Below are 11,591 nucleotides of genomic sequence, written 5' to 3'. Positions count from 1 at the left end.
GCACCCACGTAGCAACACGGGCACGGCCATAACTCTGTGACTGTGAGGGGGCAGACAGAGGGGACTGGCTGGGGCTCACTCTTCACAGGTCAGCCAGCCTGATTAGAATACATAGACACTAACACACACATAACCCCCGCCACCACACCGTGCCCTCTCCCGCCACCTGCACATACACACTGCAACCCTGGTTTCAGGGTGACAGACTGTCTCAAGAAAACATATGGACACGTAATAGAGGAAGACACGCTACATGCTCCTCTGCCTTCTGTGTGTGTGTGCATGGGTGTGAGGATTTGCACACACACACGTGTATAAGACATACAAACACATAATTGCAAAAAGACACGAAAATGATCACAACATAAATTAGTATTGATTGAACAGGATTGCTTAAAATACGTGAAAAAAAAGCGGTAAAATAAATCACTGCAGACATTTTGTGGTTTAGTGACTCTCGGTCAGAATAATGTGTGAAAGATTGGCATTTGTTGAGAGTAGAATGTAGGTATTCCTTGTACAATAATTCTACAGTTATGCATATGTTAATTACAGCTTTATTTTGGAATTAATTTCATAATATCTATACATTATAACATCACATTATATATCTTAAATAATGTAGACATTTTATTTGTAAACATACTTCAGTAAAGAAGATAACACTGGAAATAATATTTGACAAAAATATCAGCAAACCCACTACCAGAGGTTATTTTATTTTTTAAAAATGTTTTATTTATTTAACAGAGAAAGTGAGAGAGGAAGATGCAGAGGAAGAGTGAGAGTACTCCACCGGAAAGCCCCTTTGTGGAATGATGGAGGGCATGAGGGAGACATAATATGAGAGGAATAGGACCAAAACATGATCTCTTCATGCAGAATGTTCCAGATTAATGTGAATAAAAATGCATTGGTAATAAGTGAATCATTTTGTAAATTTATTTATATAAAATTCAACTTAACCATTTGTCCTTGACTAATATTCCATTTTGTGTGTGTGTGCATATGTGCACAGATGTAGATGTTTGTGTATGTGTGTTTGATGTGCTTGCATATTCATGTATGTGAGTGTGGATGTGTGTATGGCTTGGCGTGCATGTAGAGGTCAGAGGACAACTTTGGGTATCATTTCGAAGCAGGATCTCTTAGTTTTCACTGCTGAATTTGCCAGGATAAGTGGCCCAGAAACTTCTGGGTTTTTCAACTGTTCCCTCCTTCCATCTTGGTACAGGCAAATTCAGATTGCAAGCCAATCTGCTGCAACATCTGGCTATACTTGAGTTCTGGGGATTATAACTCAGGTAGTCTAGTTTCACAGCAAGTACTCTATCTACTGAGTCATCTTCCCATCCCTATTAATATTTTTAACTTACAATTTAAGATTTCTCTATTGGACTGTTAGTTCTTTTTAAATAGCATTTATTTATTTATTTGTTTGAGAGACAGACAGGCATAGAGAGTGAAGATGGACTCGCCAGGGCCTCCTGTCACTGCAGAGGAACTCCAGATGTATTTACTACTTCATACGTCTGGCTTCATGTGGGTAATGTGGAAGTGAGGCTGTCAGGCTTTGTAAGTAAGCACCTTTGTCTAGTGATCCATTTTCCATCTTGATTTTTAGTTCTTAAGTGCAAATATCACATCAAACTTTAATGCGAATAAATCATTCAACCAAAACTAGCAGGGCTGGAGAAATGGCTTGGCAGTTAAGACGCTTGCCTGTGAAGACTCAGGATGTAGGTTCACTTCGTCAGGTCCCACATAAACCAGATGCACATGGTGGCGCAGGCATCTGGAGTTCATTTGCAGTGGCAATATATATATATATATATATATATATATATATATATATATATATATATATATATATATATATATACACATACATACACACACATGACAGATAATAATAGGAAAACAATAAAATTGGGGCTAGGTAGGTACTGTCATACTAAAATAAACTTAATTGGAGGCTTGAATATAAACATCCTCTCTCCAGGAAATTGAGAAGATCACAGAGAGGATGAAATTTACCTAAGGGGCAAAATAATGGATTTTCACGGGCTGAAGATATGGCTTAGTGGTAAAGATGCTTGCTTGTGAAGCCTAAGGACCCTTGTTTGATTTCCCAGGACCCACATAAGCAAGATGAACAAAGAGGTGCATGCATCTGGAGCTTATTTGCAGCCGCTATAGGCCCTGGCATACCCGTTCTCTCTCTCTCTCTCTCTCTCTCCCGTTCTCTCTCTCTCTCTCTCTTTGTCTTTCTTCTTTCTCTGCTTACAAATTAATAAACAAAACTAATTTTAAAAATGAATATTCATAAATATTACATTTGAAAAGATACTATAAAATCAAATACATGTTACTACAAAAGTCAGAAAATAGGTATGGAAGAACAGCTAGGTACTAACGCTAGCAAGAGCAATTAATGTGGGCCATCTCAATAAAGTTCAAATTCCAACTGTGAAAACAAGGCCAAAGAGGTACAACAGTTCATATCATACTTCTTGTTCTATAAGTGTAAAATGTGCCTTGGAAGAAATGAGAAAAATAAATTGAGACTAGTGGTAGATTTGGCCCTTGAGATGATGACCAGGTGAGATGATGCACACCGGTCATCCCAGCTCTCGAGGGCAGAGACAGAAATATCACAAGTTTCATGCCGGCCTGGAATCCATAGTGAGATGCTATCTCAAAAATACAATGTTTACTGAAAAAGAGAGGATTTAGAGCAAGGGAAATGATTGTTAGATGCTTGTGCAGAAGTAATGGGATTTGGGTTTTTGTGTGGATATTAAAATGTCTCAAGAAAGAGCCCTGGTTTTCTACACTAAACATCTAAATCAAATAGAATTTTTCTTGAAGCAACAGGTGCGTGGGTGTGAGTACAAGTTTGATTTTGCTGTTTAATATGTTTGTCACAGATAAAGGTAAGCATGAATGCATGAACACAAGTCACAGAAGAGAATCTTTGATCACAGAGTTGAAACAGAAAGCCCCCACACTGTAAAGAGTACCTAACGGCGTGGCTCTGTTGCTTGCCATCTATCTTAAACTCAAAGAAGGAGTTTGCAGTTGAACGCCCTTCTAGGACACACTCTTTATTCCACTGTGGGATGACTCTACCTGAATGTCTATACGTACTTTGCAAGCAGCACCTTTGACTGCTGAGCCATCTCCCCAGCCCAGTACATCTATCCTTTTGAAAGAATACTTTGTGAAATCCCCAACAGAAGACTAGGTATGCATGAGATAGTTTTTACATAAATGGCATATGACACAGAACAGATTAGATTTCCATTTGTGTAATCAGAATGCAAAGTAAGCTGTTTGAAGTGAATAACGTTCTAGAATCAATTTGAAATCCATTTTAATACAAGGGATAAAACCAACAATTGAGGAAAGTGTACTCTGACTTTCAAAAAGATTAGCTATAAAATGAGGAAACAATGTAAATTTTTTAAGAAGACTAAGCCTAATGAAATGTTCCTCATAGTGTGACTGACTCTGTGACAGCAATGCTATTAGCCGCACGAGCTCAGAGTTGTGGGATTCAGGAGGGAACAGGGAAGCCTACAGGAACCTTTGCATACAGAACTGTAACGGGGAGCCTCGGGCTGTGGGTGCTTCAGTGTGAAAGTAGAGATGGACTGTGAGTATTAGAACAATGATCAGCTTCGTATATGAAGCTCTGGACAAACAGAGCTGAAGACAGACACGTTAATTGTCTTTATTATACAGTAAACTCCCAAATGACATTTTGGGTTGCCAAATGAACCTTTCTGGGTTTTTTTCTATGTAAAATACTCAGAGGTGGTGCTTTACATCTTCACTTCTCTCAACTTGAACAACGCATAAACATGAGGGCACCCTTTAATAAGAGAGAAAAGAGGTGAGACCGTATGCAGTGCACCTCAGCAAAGATTGTATAAATGGACAAACTTGACATTGAAACTATCAGATCTATAAATCCCAGCACATTGAAGTTTCCCCCATTTTTGTATACTTTTAAGTGAAATATAAAAATAGATTCATCTTGTTTCTCATTATTCTTATATGTGTTAATAGCTTCAGCATCTCTAAAACAGCACTATCTTTATAAATCTTTATATGTACATTTTCTGAGATATACTTAATGCTACTCATGACTTATTCTGAATGAAGGATTGGGAACAATCTGTGGACTCCACTAGTGTGTTAAAAGGATAAAGTGGAGCTAAGGAATGTGGTGGCTTTATCAATCACTTTCTTGTTGCTGGGACAAAGCACCTCACTAGAAACAGACTGATGAAGGGAACGGTGTACTTTGGCTTATACTCTTGAGGGAAGGCTGTATTGTGAGGAAATCTACAAGTGGCTGAGGATGGAAAGGAGTGTTTTCAGCTTATACTTTCAAGGAAAAGCATGGAAAAATCAAGACTCCAGCATCACACTGTGGCAGAGCAGAGAGAAAGTACACAGAGATGAGTCCTTATTGCTCATGTAACTCTCTCCTATTTATAAAGTTCAGGACACCCAGTTCATGGATAGTGTCACCCACAGTTTGTGTGAGTTCTTCCATCTCAACAAAAGTAATCTAGAAAGCATCCCCAAGATATGGTCAGAGATTGGTTTCCATGGTGATTCTCAATTATTAACTATTGAGGTCATTTAAAGAATTGATTAGGGCTCTTAACAGAATCAACTGGAACATGACTGACTAAAAATGAGTGACTGGCAAGTTATGGGCATAATCAATTGCTGTTTGATTGGATTTGAGGTCTGCTTACAGGAAGTATATCATGCCAAATACTGTGAATGTGTCCAAAGGCCTGTGAGTAGGGACATATGCCCACATTATGCTAATGTCAAACTACCTTCTAAATATCTATGCTTGTTTCCATAAATTGGTATATCAGTCAATGTGTGGCTATGTTAGATTCCTTGCAAGGCAACCCTCCCTGAGCGGCCGGTGTGCGCCACTATAAGATGAAAGCTACGTTGCAGCAAAGACCCTGAGATGTTGGAAATGCCAGGATCACAGGTTGTTGCTGAGACAAACTTCAGGTGCAGAGTGAAGCCAGCTGCTTCATATTCCTGCTGCCACAGTCCAGAGTCGCTGATAAGGCCGTGCGCGTCCTGCCTGATGGCACTTCAAAGACCAAGGCAAAGTAAGTTCTTCCTCTCTTGATTTGCTTCTCCTCGACTATCTAACTATCAACCATTTGTCTGTCTGTCTGCCTATCTATCTATCTATCTATCTATCTATCTATCTATCTATCTATCTATCATCTATCTATCTATCTATCTATCTATCTATCTATCTATCTATCTATCATGTATCATTTACCTATCTGAATGTGAATGACTAATATCCTATGTTATAATTCAGCACCTAGAAACTTACACATTTCATGCATGTTTTGAAAATGTTGCTTTTGCATAGATAAGCATGTGTTGGGAGTTTTTGATCAAAAGATATATGTTTTTTGGCAAGATGCGTGACTGTATGTGAGTGACTGAGGCTGCTGAAATCCCTATAATAAGCAGATGGTCTGAAAGGGTTTCTCTTACACTGTATGTTCATCAGACAATCATGCCTAAATCAAGAGTTCTGATGCTAATCCTGAGCATGGGGTACACACCTATAATACCACAAGTCAAGAAGCAGGAGCAAAAGGACTGAAACTGATTCAAAACCAGAATGGGCTACAGTTATCTCAGAAAAAAGGGAAAAATAAAGAATACAGACACTTGTCTCATTAGAAGACTGTAATTGAAAGATATCTGAGGTCATGACAATTATTAAATATACTAGAGTAGTTTACGTAGGCTTAAGATCTTTGTTTGTTATTATGATCAAATTGTGTGTTAGGGTTGAGAAAGAAACAAACATGGCTTGGAGACTTCTCTGATAGATATTGTTACAAATGATTTTAATGTTTATATCCAAATATTTACTATATATGCTTTATCATCTAGAATGTTTTATGCCTCTGATAAGTACTGATTTTCTGCTGACCAGAAGTGTGACTTCTGGTAAATTATTATTGGAACACATTTTAAAATCTCAAAGTCCAATGCAGGTCCTTTGTAATCCATACATGCTTCCATCTTACACAAAGCAATCTTTGTCATCTGACATTACATTGAATTTTGCATAATTTTTAATAATTAGAATTACATGAAGGGCCTTAGTTTAGTCTGACTAACTTGTAATTATTTTCACATTCATTTTTAATCTATTTTGTTGCATTTCTGGAAAGTGAACTTGTTTTACTTTCAGAATATTATTGTACTGTGTCAGATAGAATACTGTTGTTTTTTAATTACTCCACTCCTGGGGAGTCCATTACCAACTGTAAAGTTAATAGCTAAGCATGTGATTGACATTTAAATGAATTTACAGTATATTTTACACAATGAATGTTTCATTCTACATCTTTTGCAACATGATCAGCTTTATTACCTATGGCTAGTCATTTTCATTTTTAGCTGTTCAAGTCAGGATGCCACAGACCCTTACTTTGACTATCAATTGAATGTTCAGGTTCTGCTAAAGATTTACTGATATGAGCAGCTTTCCATGTGGTGGTCTTGTATGGATAATTTTGCTGAAGTTACCAATGCAAACATTTTATACATGTTTGTGTGGTTAATTATGTTCCAGTTAGTGAGTCACAGAAATATTTATATATTGCAGAGGAAATGGGGAGGGCATTCATGTTTTGGAAATATTTTTTATCTTTGGTTTGTTTATCTACATATCTAATAAATTTTAGGTCATATTTTAGAAATTGTTAAATACAAAACTACTAACCATTAACTCCTAGAAGTTTTAGATTTTTAGTTATTAGATTTACTTGGCTTTCACATTTTAACAATGATGCATATTGAGTCACTGTTTTTTATTTTTTTCTTGAGGTAGGGTCTCAGGCTGACCTGGAATTTACTATGTAGTATCAGGGTGGCCTTGAACTCACAACCATCCTCCTACTTCTGCCTCTTGGGTGCTGGGGTTAAAGATGTGCACCACCACGCCCATCTTGAGTCACCTTTTGTTATGTGAGATTACTCATGGACCCTAAGTCTTAATTCTGATTTATAAACTCATCAACATTTTTGGCTTTAGTTCATGCTCTCTTGTTATCCTGTTTGATGTCTTGAGTACTTTTTCTAGGCTACTTTTTGTCTAGGACTGTAATAGGCTTCTTCTGATTTATTTCTGCAATGACAAGAATTGTCCAGAGATATGAATTTGACAAAAATTTAAAACTGCTTTACACATTTGCTTGGCATTTTGGTCACTTACAATTGGAAGGCAAAATTCATTCCTGATAGTTCAAGCTACCTTCAAGCCAAAGCAACCATTTTAAGGATTATACATTTTATATGTAAGCTGTTCTCATACAAACCAGTATAAACCCATTTCAGTGAAAACATTTCGCTTTTTATCTAATGTTAATTAAAATTCTTGAAATGAAATAATTCATTAGAAAAATATTGAATGAAGGATTGGATATCTGCGAGAATGACTTATGAATACAGGAACGGGTGTGCTGACATTACCAAGGTCATTGTTTAAAGTGAAAGGCAAGGAATGGGACAAAATCATGGTGAAACATGAGGCAATGAAAGGAATATAACTTTTGAAGATATTGGGGTAAATGAGAAAAGAGAACATATACAATTAACCATAAAGGCTCAGAGAGCTTCAAGATGAAATTCAGAGTAATCTGCCCCATTTAGACAAATGCATCAGCAGAAATTTATTGCAGCAGTCTAGTTGATAACATCAATACTACATTGATACTATATCCTGAAATAATTTGAAAATATTTTTTAAACAGAACTTTTTCATCCTAGAAACAACTAATATTATTAATTACATAACTTTCCATAAATATTCAGGGTATGAGTTTTATTCCTGAACTGGGAATTTTTGTGTTGACCTTTTTGTTTTTGATAAAAATATCTCAAACTTTGAGTCAGAGTTGCTTGGAATTCACTCTGTGACCAGGTTGGCCTACAATTCACTCTGGTCCTCCTGCCTCATACTCCCAAGTGCTGAGCCACCACAGTTGCTGATGAAAAGAGTTTTAAAATATATTAATGAGTATCATTTATTGATTGTAACTTTTGTAAGCCCACTGCTATAATGAAGTACTATTTTCTATACAGGATTCTTGACCTGGGACAGCTGGAGCAAAACAGGATCTTTGATGTACTCACACCTGGTGCAGCTAGTAAAGAGCTAAATTCAGGACTGCTAGTAGATTACCCAGCTTGGTCATCTGTCATAAATCCCTCAAATGGAGCTATGGGAAGAAACCTCTGACTCAACCCCAGTCAAGAAGTAATTTGCTACATGATGTACTCTGATGGGACGTGAGAGAATCAATTTTCATTTTGAAGCAAATGGAATAAATCTACACCTGCAGGTGACAGCGAGGTTATAACCTCATCCCAGGAATGCAGAGAGAGCCACAGATGTTCCAAGCTTCATAATTTCTGATCTGATTACTATAATTCACTGGGTCTGTGTACCGAAACTACCTACCTTGTGACTCCATCTGGGGTAGAATGATGTGGACCAGCTATTCAAAACTATTGATGATACTGCTTCAAACATAATCTCATAGATACCGTGTCCACTTCGTGACACTTCACCATCATATCTAAAAGAAAAGGAGGACTTGTGATATACTTGAAATAAAAGATGAATCCTCAACTGAAGTAGTATGTAGGAAAAGTTTTTTGAAAATCACATATTCTGTATATCAAATGATATGTAATTATCACTAGGTTTGCAGACTTGTTTAGTTCAATGAATGATTATAATATTTGTGCTATTTGGCCTTTATCATTACCATGTTTAAATGAAATTTCTAAAACTTAATAAAACATAGTGATAACGACACTAATGAGAACTCACGGTCATGCCAGGCTGACCAGAAGTGGACTGACATTATTATCAAAGAAAGAATATTTTCAGTAAAATGACCTACTATTCATTAAATTTATTGTATTAGTTCCTTGAAATTTTATGATTTTTAAAATTTGTACATTTTTTAATTAGAACAAATGTTAAAACAAGATAGCTTTTATTTTTATCTTACACCATTTAAGCTATACCTTGTTATAAAATAAAGCACTTATGTAAGATATACATGATTTGCAAAATATATAAGCAACAAGCAATGAACTGCATGTAAGAAAAATGGAAAATATATCCTTTTTATCAAATTCATAAACAAAATATTGGGTAGTAATATACTGAAAGCATAATAATGTTCATGAAAACCATGTGCTAGTTATCATTTTAATTAACACCTATCATTTCACATATATTTAAACTAAATGAATAAATGAATGATAAATTAAATATTTAAATTAAAATACATACATTTGCAAGCAGAGAGAGAGAAGAGATATAGACAGAGATGGGTGCACTGGGCCTCCAGCTGCTGCAAATGAACTCCAGACATAGGTACCACATTGTGCATCTGGTTTTATGTGTGTACTGGGGAATAGAACTGGGGCCATTAGGCTTTGCAGACAGGCCCCTAAACCACTGACCAATCTCTACAGCCCTGATACTTACGTGTTCTTCTGTTAGTTGGTTTACCTATTGCTGTGATGAAATACCTGAGAAGCAGCAGCTTAGGGAAGGAAAGGCTTTACCCTGGACTACAGTTCAAGTGGATACGTTGCATCATGGTGAGGAAAACACTGGTGGTGGCGGGGGCAGGGGGCGGGGGGGGGTCTGCTGGTATCATTTGATCCATGTTCAGAACAAGGAGAGTGATAATGTAGGGCCTCAGTTTGCTTTCTCCTTTTTATTAAGTCTGGGGCCCCAGAGCATGGAATATTGGTGCACACAGACTGGGTCTTCCTTCTTTGATTAACCTGATCTAGAAACTTCATCTTCATAACCAGGGGTTTGTTTCTATTGTTACTTTTAATCCTATCAAGTTGAAAAGATAAACCACCAGTTTTTTTTTTTAAAGGAATATTAAAACATTCAGGGAAGGAATATATGAAGGTAAACATTGCCAGATCATTTAGTGTCCTAATTTTCTATTTCTTTGTGGTGAATAACACATAAAGTATCTGTTAATTACTCAGTCATGCCCATGACAACAGGCCATACATTAGAATGACAACAATGTGTATTATAGGAAAGACACTTGGGAATCACCTACTTCTACATGTTAGATACTCTGTCCCAGATGTTACCAGAGATCTTGGCTATTAATGTCAAAAAGACCCAGAACTATGTGTGACCCCAGAGAACTGGTCTTGTAGACATTTCTGTCAGGCTGAGTAACTTTAATCTTGTTCTGTGTGGAGGGTCCCTCTGTCAGAGAACTCTAAGCCAGGGCCCGGTTGCTGAGGGAACAGGGTCATTCCCAGGGTGATGGCAGTGGCATCCACAAGGCTGATGGTTCAGTGTTACGTGGCAAGTGCCCTAAGCCAGAGCAGAGTCCACACATCCTTCTAACCAGATTAAGGTAATGGTCATTTGTCTCATTCTTTAGATGTGGAGAAACATGTTGTTGCTGGTAGTTGTGGCCAAGTAATCCTGGACACTTGGCTTACAGGTTTGGATTTTAGAATCATCTGCACAATTAACTAAAATTGACTTAGTTACCTCGGAGCACTTCCTGTAGTGTTTGCTATATTGTAGCCAACTAAAGAAATGACGTAGAGAAGACTGGACTACAACTTTAAACAGCACAGATTCTAATGAAAATGCATTACATTGCAGGCATTGAAATTTACCTGAGAAATCTCCCTAGGAAAAGAAAGTAATGACAAAAGACACAAAGATTAGGCTATGTAATTGATGACAAATGTTTGGCATATGAGTTATTAATTTAGGGCTTTTAGTTGCCCTTTTATTATAAAATGAAGGGCATGAGTTTGAGTTAGTTATTCCCACCTTTGTCTGTTAAAACCCAGGTTTAGTGAGGCTGACTCTATGGTACCTCGCCTTTACAGAAGATAAAGTGTTCACTGTGGGGACCAAGTTTGACTGGCATGCTCTTCCTGAGGGGAAGCTCAGACCCTTTCAGATGATTAGTACTTATGATGTGCCAGTCTTCAGAGTCGACTTCTCTTTAACAATACTGATCCACACTGAATTAATTTATTTAAAAAATGCATGTCAGGGGCATTTAGTACCTGAAGATAAATTTTAGTTTTCTTCAAAACATGAGCAGTAGAACTACACAGTGGTAAGCACATTTTTGAGGCCTAGAGGGACTAAACACTTCTAAGACATGAATCTTACCATGTATGTACATCTCTGGAGAAACAACTTTCACATGCATTACCAAGCCATATCCTTCCAATTGTAAATGGAATTATTGGTATGGAAAACCCACAAGTCAATATTACTAAATATATCATAAGTATTTAATATTTATCTGTATCATAATATATTATTGATATTCATTTTAATATAACTCAACATAAGTTATTATAAAAGTAAGATAGTGCCAGTTAACTTAAGACTGTAGATATGACTTATGAATAGATAATGGTAATACTATAATTTCACTATGCAAAGGAATGGTCAGCAGACAAGTGGGGTGTGTTTA

The sequence above is a fragment of the Jaculus jaculus genome, chromosome 13 (genome assembly GCF_020740685.1).
Source record: "Jaculus jaculus isolate mJacJac1 chromosome 13, mJacJac1.mat.Y.cur, whole genome shotgun sequence".
Lineage (NCBI taxonomy): Eukaryota > Metazoa > Chordata > Mammalia > Rodentia > Dipodidae > Jaculus > Jaculus jaculus.
This window is presented reverse-complemented; position numbering follows the sequence as displayed.